At 46.0% G+C, this 11,317-nt stretch overlaps 1 long non-coding RNA gene across 1 annotated transcript in view; it reads right to left on the bottom strand.

Annotated features, from left to right (window-relative positions):
* Positions 1 to 7,129: 7,129 nt before the first annotated feature.
* The window catches only part of LOC146816523 (uncharacterized), a 57,060-nt gene continuing 52,872 nt past the window's right edge, over positions 7,130 to 11,317 (bottom strand). The window contains exon 4 of the long non-coding RNA XR_014962459.1: positions 7,130 to 8,784. This is a non-coding gene — a long non-coding RNA (uncharacterized LOC146816523). The remainder of the gene's footprint in view (positions 8,785 to 11,317) is intronic.

The raw sequence follows: 11,317 nt of genomic DNA, 5'->3' as shown, positions 1-11,317 counted from the left end.
CTTCCACTGTAATACATTTCCAAAAAGCTTCTGGAGAAAGGTACTGCATTTTGGCATCACAGAACACCCCTTGCACAGTCAATGTAATAATTTACCCCAGGAAGCTTGCACCCGGTTAGTATCTTTTCAGTATGTTTCATGTCCTTTCTATTAAGAGGGGTGAAACCCCGAAACCGGTCCTAGGATGCTTGATTCCGGTCCAGGGAAGACATGGCTTGGCAGTTCGGGCTGGACTGTTCCCATGAGGCACAGGGTCAAGACTGATTTGCATATGGCCATGTCTGAACCGGGGTGGCGTGGTGAGCAAAATAACAATGGATTAAACCCAGTCTGTGACTGGGGGTGAATGTTTTGCCAATGTGCAACATTCCGTCCATCATCTTGTGTGTTTTGCTGTTCGCCCTATGTGGGAAGGGTATGCCCAGACATGGGTCCCATGCTCACTACGCCACTGGATTCAACCTATCCTGGCTGAAGAGGGGTGAAACCCCGAAACCGGTCCTAGGATGCTTGATTCCGGTCCAGGGAAGACATGGCTTGGCAGTTTGAGCTGGACTGTTCCCATGAGGCACAGGGTCAAGACTGATTTGCATATGGCCATGTCTGAACTGGGGTGGCGTGGTGAGCAAAATAACAATGGATTAAACCCAGATCTGTGACTGGGGGTGAATGTTTTGTCAATACGCAACATTCCGTCCATCATCTTGTGTGTTTTGCTTTCTATTAATTGCCCAGTGCTGGTGTCTTGTTCTTTTTTGTGTATGTCCCATCAGCTGGTTTCAGACTTATTTATTGAAGTGCCAAGCATCTCTCAAGAAGGGGGCCTACGCCAGCTTGTACTTACAGAAAGGAAAGTGCGCTTGGGTCTTATGTGCTGACATTACGTGTGTGGCCCAAAGGCCACTACGTCACTGCTTTGTTCCTTCCCCTACCTCCTAGCTTCCCCGAGCGTGGAGCGCTCTCCGCTGCTTGGGCTTGAGTCCCTGATGGTAACGTTACTCTGCATCAAAATGTTTCTGCAAATAATGAATTGTCTTTCTGAAGCTACATGGAGTGATCTCACAGCACAGAGCCTTGTGCTCTATTGGCAATAATGCATTATCTCCCTATCGTACTCCTTAGTGTGTTGCCCTAGGTGGGACAGGTATGCCCAGACGTGGGTCCTGTGCACACTTTGTCACTGGAACCTAGCTGTACCCGGCTGATGAGCCCATAACTAGGGCGAGCTCGGTCATGGGTTGCTTGTGCTCCTGTTCAGGGAGGACCTGGCTTGGCAGTTTGGGCTAGACTGTTACGATTGGAGCAGGGTCAAGACTGATTTGCATATAGCTGGGTGGAAACTGAGGTGACTTGGAGTGCAAAATCACAATGGATTCAGAAGCTGCCCTGAATAATTACCAGTGGTTGAAATTAATTCTAGCATTTCATCCACCACTTTTATTGTATTCTCTCCCTATGGTCGAGAAGTGTGGCTCAATGATTAGAGCGGCAGACCCTGATGCAGAGGTCTAGCCCGGGACCAGGGTTCAATTCCCTGCCTCGGCGGGTCTGGGGTCAAAAATTCCACGGACCTGATAATTCTTGCCTCGGTTCCTATTCCAATCATGGAGTCCCACTCTCTAACTCTGGGCAATAGCTTGCTTAATCTCCACAACGGCCCCCGCAATGCTAAGGATGCCTGGCCTCCACCTTGGGGGTGCCCAGGAGTGGACGCCTCACAGGGAAAGCCAGGATGGGTTCCACAGCGGTATTCGTACAAGCGCCTTGAGACCCTTGCGGGTGAGGAGTGCGCTATACAAGTATCAATTTTACATATTTCTCCTGTCTCTGCCTCTGCTTTGAAGATCTTACTCAGCATAAACAAACAAAAAAGCTCTAGACCCTTTCCTCTTCCTTCTCAATCCAAATAACTGACTACCATATCCACCATTTAAATTACTTTCCTATTTCACTATACTAATTCACCACTAATCCTTTATGGGTTCCAGAGTAGTGTGCTAGTCGCCGAAAAAGTGCTTTGATGCCATGTCAGGGGTAGTAATAATAATAATAATACCAACATTTGTAGAGCGCAAACAGCTACCTCAAGCAGAGGTGTCCCGGCGCTATAGCGATAAGAGGTAAACAAGAAGGACCAATCATCAAGAAACCTGATCATATTAACCTAGGCTAAATAGCCACGTTTTCACTGTTTTCCTAAACAGTGGCTCTGAGTCAATATGTCGTATGTTATTTGGCAAGGAGTTCCAAAGCTTGGACGCCTTGACCGTGAATTATCTGCCCCCCATCCGGGCTTTCCTAAATCGTGGAGTACACTGTAGGTTTTGTGTGTTCGATCTCAGCAGTCGATTCTGCTGTAGCTGCAAAGGCGTTGTTTCGGGTAGCTCGGGCATTTACCATGGATTGCCCGAAATGCAAATGTCAAAGCTTTGAATTCGATTCTTCTAGCCACTGGCTGCCAGTGGAGCTCCTTGATGTGCGGAGAGATATGATGACGGAATGGTACACGTCGAATCCATCTCGCAGCCGCATTCTGCACCATCTGTAATCTTCTAATCAAGTAAGCCGGCAGACATACATAGAGGCCATTTGCATAGTCCAGTCTAGTGGTCACAGTGGCATTTACTATGACTCAGCGGCAGTCCTCTGGCAATAAATGGAGGAACTTCCGCAGGCTTCTCAATCTGCTAAAACAGGATGCTGTCACTTGTCGGATTTGGGCACAAAAAGAGAGATCAGTCTCCCACTTGACCCCCAAATTTTTAGCCATGATTACTGGGGCAGGGGGCGACCCATTTCCAGCGGCCACCACAGATCCCCTTACGCAGAGGGTTTTTTCCAAAGAACAGCACTTCCGTTTTCTCTGCATTGAGTTTCAACTTAATATTATTAATCCAAGGGGAAATGTCTTTCAGACAGCCCTTATAGCTCTTGAAGGCGTCCTCCGATTGCTCTTTAAAAGAGAACACCAACTGGGTGTCGTCGGCGTATGATATCGCCTTCACCCCCAAATTAGCAATGAGAGAGAACAACGGGGCCAAATATATGTTGAAAAGAAGTGGACTTAGTGCCGACCCTTGAGGAACTCCACACCATATCTGCTTGGGTTTCGACTTGTGTGGTTGTAGGCCGATTTGTTGAGTAAGTTTGGTAGGAAACGATTTCAGCCAAGCCAGAACTGCCCCCAGCCGATATCCTGGAGTCTTTGCACCAATCTTGAGTGTCTGAAGCCCCTGAGTCCACCGACATTCTTACTGATTCTGCCACCTCTAAGAGAGCCATCTCAGTGCTGAAATCTGGTCTGAAACCAGATTGAGTATCGTGTAGAATACCATGTTTCTGAATAAAATTGGTCACTTGTCGCTGCACCAATTTTTCCAGCATTTTTGCAGGGGCTGGTAACAATGAGATGGGACGGTAGTTGCTCAGATCTCCTGGCTTTCCATTAGGTTTTTTCCTGAGGGGGAGAACAATGGCATGTTTCCACATGTCAGGGAAAATGCCAGACGTAAGAGAAGTATTCCAAATATGGATCAACACCTTGATGAGCGAGTGAGCCAACTCTTTCCATAATTTAGGGGGGCCAGGGTCCTCTGGTGAGCCTGACTTGCAGCTCAGGATCTGAGCCAGTCCTTCCTGCTGTGTAATCGGGAGGAATTGCGTAAACGAGTACTCTGGCTTACTGCTCTCCTTCAATAAAACATCAGTTTTATCCGTCTCAACTATTGCTGTAAACGAGATGTGAATTTTCCGAATTTTGTTATCGAAAAAGTCAGAGATACTCTCACACAGTGAGTAGGAGGATTGTACTTCAATCTCTAATTCCTTTGGCTTGAGAAAAGAGTTCACGACCTTAAATATTTCTTTACTTGAGTTCTCTGCCTCCTTAATGCTCCTCGCCACATAATCTCTCCTAGCCTCTTTCATCAATTTATGGAGCTCTCTCAGAACTTTCTTGTAGGCAGCTTTAGCTGTAACGCAGTAGTCCGCCCTCCACTGGTGTTCCAAGCATTTACATCTGCTTTTATTAATGCTGAGAGTCTCTGAGAACCACGGGGCCGAGGGAGATTGCCTCCGCGTTTTAGTGACTCTAGCCGGGGCAGTAGCTTCTATGGCAGTAGAAATCCAATTATGAAGCGCAAGTGAGTCTGCATTAGGATCTTTCGATAGTGAAGGTTGACTCTCTTGCAAAACTGGACCTAAGGACTCTGCGGTCAACTTCTTCCAATTTCTTTTTAAGAAATTGCGGGACCCTCCATGCTGACTAGACTTTTCCAAGCTGAATGAGAAAGGAATCAGGTAATGGTCCGTCCAAACCATTTGACTCGGGTCCTCCGTGCTCAGGGATAAAATATTGGAAAACACCAGTTCCAGGGTGTACCCTGCCTTATGGGTGGGAAGTTTCACATGCTGAACCAAGTTAATCCCAGCGAGAGCAGAGGCAAACTGTGCTACATAAATACAGCTTGGGTCGTTCACGTGTAGGTTGAAGTCCCCAAGCGCCATGAAATTCGAATACAAAAGAGATTTCTGCGCAAACTTCCATATTAACACTTGGCGCACATTTAGGGGCCAATTAAACGTTCTGGTTGCAAGTACTGAAAACGACCTCTAGTGGTAGGAGGGGGTACTGCAAGCTTTGATCACAATAATTATTGATCTTATATTTAAGGCAAACTCAGATAATGTGTTGCCCCAGTTGGGAATCGGAGCTTTTAAGAGATTTAAAATGTTAAATGGTCACTGATGCCTTGTGATTTTCTGGGTAATGCCACTGATGGCCAGTAAGAGAGGACAACGCAGCAACATGTAGAATGCATTCTAACAGTGTAGTTTAATAAATATAACCAAATAATACTACATTATTCTACTGTGCACACTTGTCACTGCATTACCCTTTTCTGAGACCGATCAAGACAACATTTGATGCCCGGCATTTTCCAAACTGATGCACAAGCGCGCGCCGTGTGGTTGAGGGTCAGCGTCAAACTCATCCAGGTTCTGGAAGTTCTCCATAAGTAAGGGTCCAAGAAGCAGTGGGGGACATCCGTAACTTTGATTTTGCAAGAAAATCTTGAAAAGGTTAACTACAATCTAGAAGCAGCTATCTATGGCAGATGAAACCCAGAAAAGTGCGCGTGAACACTCTCCAGACACACAGAAGCAAAGGAGGATGTTAGTAGTGGCCTCAGTGTTCGGCAGATGAGAGGGACTGGAAATGCAGGAATTAGATTACCAGGAAGAAATCCTCATATTAAAATGGCATTGCTGTTTAGGGGCTTCGCAGGTGCCACAGGAATGCTCCAAGTTCTGGTGTCAATCCGACAGAAACACAATGGAGTTCAGCAACTACAGAACTCTTCTATGTCTATGCTTGGCAGTAAACAATGCATCTTTTCACAGACACAGCTCACTTGCTGGGTAGGAAAGAAGGGTATTGAAAATGTTGGGTGGTTATTGCAACAATATGTCTGACATCAAATCATTTGATTCCCAGCCTTTTGCCTGCAACAGCTGGCTATATTTAACTCCGTCTATGCCACACTATCAATATGTCGCCATGACAACCAAAGGGATACAGGAGATTCAAGGTCTGCTCTTTGCAAACGTGCACACAGCAGCCTTTGTATGGGGAAACCATGTTACTAACTGCGATATTTATTTGCTTGTGGGATAAATCACACAGCTCTTAAAAATTCGAATTTCAGGTTTCTTTTTCTTTTGCCTCACTTTTCATGCCTGCGCCTTCCTCTGCTCACGCCTGGTGCTTCCGCTGTCCAGTTAGAGGGGAGGCAAAGCCCTGTTACCAGAGCGCCACCTTGAGCCGCATCCCTGGTCCAGATCTGCTCCTGGCGGCTGCTGAGCACCTGAGGCATCAATGTAAACATGGCCCTAATACCCACACTGTCACAAGCATTGACAAAGTCACTAGGCCTCGTCTTTATGACCTACTGGCTTTGCCAATGCCTTTTGGCAATACTGTACAGCATCGGCAAGATGCTGCACAGCCTGGCCAAAAGAAAAACAAGCATTGGCAAAGCCACTCGGTCTCAGCAATGGGAGAGCTATTTATTGGCTTTCAATGTCAATGTGTTTCAGCATTGCATGGCCGGATGGGGAGTAACTCATGCCCCCGCAGTCCCCGCGGTGCGGGGGGGGCCCAAGCTCCAAGGGGCCCCCTCAGCACAGCACTCTCATTGCAGAGCTCCTGATTGAGCATGGTGGGGGCCCCTCCAGGGACGGACTGGGAACAGAAACCGGCCCTAGCAAACTGCTCGGCCGGCCCCCCTGGGAGAGGAGGGGGGGTGCGGCCGAGCTGTTTGCTAGGGCCGGTTTCGGCTGATTTTGTTACAGGGGGCCGATATTGCCAAACCCCGGTAACAAACTCGCCCCCCCAGGGGTCAAAAACCGGCCCCCACCGTGGCGACCTACCGGAGAAACGCCCGGTGCACGCTTCGGCCAGTCCAGCCCTGGGCCCCTCCACATGCCTTGCAGGGAGGCCCCCTCAAGTTTCGTTACGCCAGTGAGAGAGACAGATGTAGCGCCCAAGGGCCCGCAGCTAATGCGCCGTTACTCCTATGTGTAACCACGGGCATACATGAACAAGGCATCACAAATTAAATTTACCATTTGATAGAGAGCAAAACACAATATGAAATGTGTTGATTCCCTTTAACGAGGGCTGCCAAAATTACCTAGTCAAATCATGATTCTTATTTTACTCACCTCTCAAGAACAGAAGGTGCTGTCTGCCTTAGTGCAATTCATACTGGTGACTTTCATGTTACACACACGCTTGCTGCAGGCACTCAACCCACTGAGCTATCCGACTGGCTGGAAGAATCTCAGCCAACAATCATCAAAATGGAAAGATCATTGCATGCGTATATTCAAATTCAGGAATCCTTTTATTCCCTCTTCCTACTACATGGTGTTTGTGGGTCACTGTTGTGTCTATCTGGTTTGACATAAAAGCACTGAATAATCCAGGCTCACGTCCAAAGCATGAATAGTTCACATCTGCATCAGACTTCAAAGCACTCGCACCCAGCAAGAGGTTAACAGGTCCCAGGTCCCTGACCTGTTGTTTCACAAGAATGCATAAATAATGCAGACTGCACAGAGGGAACGCATTTGAACTGAGACCAAAGGGAGTCGTCCAAAATGAAATAGGAAGTCCTGCGACTCATGAAAAACTGTTCAGACAGACAGGTGCACGGTCTGACATTTCTGGAGTTCTTTGGACTGCTAGCAGCTATGGGGCCCCGCCCAGCGCCACCCGATCCAGTCGTGACTGCAACCATGCCGCAGGCCAGCATTGCACACGGCACTCACGTCATCACTCACAAGCAGAAACACGGACCGCAGGGCATTTTTTTTAATAACCAAAACATGAGCCTACTTTACTGAACTGTCTACTGTGTAAAAAAGAGCTCAAACTGGAGGACTTCCGGGGTCACTTTAAAATAAAACGAGCAAGCAGGATACAAAATTTAGACAAACTAGAAGAGGCCAAAGGGCAGAATTCTGCACACAAATGCAATTAATTCTGTGAAAATCATATGTATTTAATCACCTGGTAGGCTGCTGAAATCTTCTGGGTGTATTCTGCTCGGGCGTGCCATTTATTTGCCCTCTACATGCTGTACATGTGCCATGCGGGTGATATGTAAGTGCTTAAGTGTTAGACATTGAAAAAACACTATTCACTGCAACAATCTAACATTCATTCTTAAAGACGTTTGTCACCACGCTAGCTGCTTCAGTTTTACTCGTGAGAGAGGGGAGTGGGGCGTACGTGTTTGGTAGTCCTAGTGGTTTTGCGTGGCATGCGTATGGTGATTAAATAATTTCATGTAACTGTGCCCGATGTTCCCGCCCTATACTTTCATTCTTCAATCAGTGGATTTTTGGAGTTGTACTCTTGGTTGGGTACAAAGTAAACAACTGGACCGACACGGCTGATTAAATAAAAATAAAAAAAGAGCGAGTGACCTAATCTAGAAAATTGCTGTGGAAATTACATTGAAAATATAGGGTCCATGGGCATGCGCTGCCTAGGGGCCAGTGAATTAGGAAAAGTACACCTTTTAATATCCTTTTCACCAGTTGATTGTTTATGTTTCGCTAGGTTCATAGCTGCGCTAACTTGTTTTGCAGAGAAAAAGCTGGTGACACAAGGAGGCATTTAACGTAAATTGTCTAAACATGTTGGTTGTTAGTTCTCTGCATGGTGGCCCGACATACCCGCCGCCACCCGCCTGCTTTCTCACCTCATTGGTGCGGTGAACAGACCCCATGGGCAAAAAAAATCAAGTGCATTCTTTTTTGCATGTTTCTTCTACACTGAAATGATAAACTACAAACCCTACATGACTACATAGTGCTGAGGACTTTAAAATAGTGTATACCAGCACCAACTGATAAATAGTTGTAAAACCATAGTATTTACGGAACACGTGAAAGTTCACATCAGACCACGTTATTACTGGTGTTTTGACTAGTGTATTTTACACCCAGTAGAAGTTACACTCCCATTCGATTTGAACCCGATGTTCTATGTGCTGACTGTCCAATAGAAAGAAATCACAGCTCCGCATGAAAGAACATTCTTCTCTCTGGCAGCGCTCTGAACCATGATGACTCGCATGTTTTTCAGAATTCCGGACATCCAACTTTTCAGCCCCTCTTAGTTTTCTTCACCTGATCGGGAGTTTCTCCTCGATTACGGGATGCGAGTGGGCTGCAAGCATGGATCTGCTTTGTCGAAGTCACTCTGGAAGACTAAAGAAATGCAAATTATCTTGAGATAAAGAGGAGACACCTTCCCCCAAACAATACAGTTGAGTGTGCGCTAGTAGTTAAGAGCAGGTAGCACGCGCACTGAAGTCCTAAGGGAAAGCCATACTTAACAAGTAGAAAATACAAGAATATGGCGTGAGGGAGAGTGATTGAAGTGCTATGGATGGAACAGTAGTGCCCCTGAGCTCAGCACTGTATCACGCACATCGACTCACAGGAGCAGCAACATTTGTGACGAGATAGGAACATGATTTATAGTCCTTTTTACAGCAGAGCTCCAAGCGACTGAAAAGACGATCGTTTGTGTGAAGTGCTCCAAATTAAAGAAAAAAACAGTTTCGAAACCAGTTGCCTAATGGGGAGCTGTGGATGGAAAGTAGTAATTGGTCCTTGAGGGGGAGGGCTAAACACAGGAAGAGGCCTGACGCATTCATGTCATGGACAAATGGGGAGAAAGAATATGAGAGCAACAATGGAACCAGCAAATGGGAAGCCTATGGGCGGACTGAATCCCACAAAGTATATACAATATGTCTTGAAGAGACAGCGCAAGCACTGTCTAGCTGAGACCTAAAATAACGTATAAAAGTGAGCGATGACATGGCAGCATTATTTTGTAGGAGCGCATGCATAATTATGTGTGTGCACGCATGCGTCAATATGCAAACGCACTTAGAAAATTTCACCAGCTCCATTTTTTGAATTTATTGATACGAGATGGATTGGTAAATAATGAAATAATAGCGCTAAAGCACTTTTTAAAGACAGTGGGGCAGGCGGCAATTTGCTGCCTGGCGCTCTCAAAAAATGTTTTTTTTTTTTTTTTAAAGCGGGCTTGACGTGGCAATGAAGAAGAGGGTGGGGGGAAATGGGGAGTGAGCAAGGGAGTGGAAAAGCAGCACACAAGGGAGAACAACAAGGGGGTAGAGGAAAAGCACACAAATGAGAAAGCAACAAGGAGTGTGGGGAAGGGAGGGAGGAAGTTTGATAGTGGAGAAGCATACAAGAGAGAGCCTACAACATGAGGGAGACAGCAACACAAAGGTGGGTATTTGGCATGGGAACATGTACACAAGGGAGAGAGCTGGAAAACTAATGGACTCTCATGCAGTGCATAGTAAAATGAAAAAAGAAGTTACCCAAAAGTCAGCAGTGGAAGGATAGAAGCCAGGCAGTCAGAGAGATGGTAAAGAGGCTCTGCTCCAGGGTAGAGAAAAATGCAATTTGGACATGCTGGGACAAGGAAAGCCACTGAATAAGAAGCAAACAAATGAGCCAACCAATAGTAAGCAAGCAGTGGGCTGTAAGCCCCTGTAAATTCTTGGTAAGCCCACAATAGGGGTTTTTGCAGCCAGACATCTAGTGCTGGCTTGTAGGTTCGACTTAAAAAAGGTCTTGGCTGTGGTCAGACCTAACAAGCATTTGCAAATGAATAGGTCTCTCCTGTATGAGATCTATTGGCTTTGTCAATGTTTGTTTAGCTATGATGTATATGATTTGGTATGATATGGCCTATCATTATATGGTATGGTATGGTCTGTCATTGCATAGTGTGGTATGGTATTGCTTGTCATTGTATATTATGGTATGTGTGGCATGGTTTTGCCTGTCATTGTATATTATGGTATAGTATGGCTTGTCATTATATAGTATGGTATGGTATGGCTGGTCATTGTATAGTATGGTATGGTATTGCCTGTCATTGTATATTATGGAATGCGTGGTATGGTTTTGCCTGTCATTGTATATTACTGTATGGTATGGCCTGTCATTGTATAGTATGGTATGGTATGGCTGGTCATTGTATAGCATGGTATGGTATTGCCTGTCATTGTATATTATGGAATGTGTGGTATGGTTTTGCCTATCATTGTATATTATGGTATGGTTTTGCCTGTCATTGTATTTTATGGTATGGTATGGCCTGTCATTGTATATTATGGTACGTGTGGCATGGTTTTGCCTGTCGTATATTTATTTATTTATTTATTTTTTATTTTCAAAGTTTTATATAGCGCTCGCTAGACCCGGAGGCATCAGAGCGCTTTACATAAGGATCAGCGAGTTACAGGTTACATAATTACATAGCCAAGTATTGACATAGGAGAAAAAATGAATAAAATAAAAACATGAGATTGCACAATAATATGAGTTATTAGCGCGTACACACGTCTTCAGGGGAGTGAAAGGTAGAGGGGGAATGGTAAACAGCGGTAAGGAATGCAGGTGGAAGACACAACTGGAAGACGAGAAAAACAATGTCGATGTCCGGCTGGGTAAGTGACGGCCGAGGGGTGAACCAGAGCCAAACTCCTCTATAGCTGCATAGGACAGCTCCACCGGGTATTTGCCAAGGTTGCTCGGGCACAGCGGAAGTACAGACAGTTATGGTGGAAGACGAGGAAAATAATGTCCGATGTCCGGCTGGGTAGGTGACGGCTGAGGGGTGAAAGAAAGGTGAGACAAATAGAGCGGAGGGGGGGAAGGGGAAGTGTGAGGGGGAGGATGAGTGAAA

This window comes from Triturus cristatus, chromosome 6 (assembly GCF_964204655.1).
Source record: "Triturus cristatus chromosome 6, aTriCri1.1, whole genome shotgun sequence".
Taxonomy (NCBI): Eukaryota; Metazoa; Chordata; class Amphibia; order Caudata; family Salamandridae; genus Triturus; species Triturus cristatus.
This window is presented reverse-complemented; position numbering and strand designations above follow the sequence as displayed.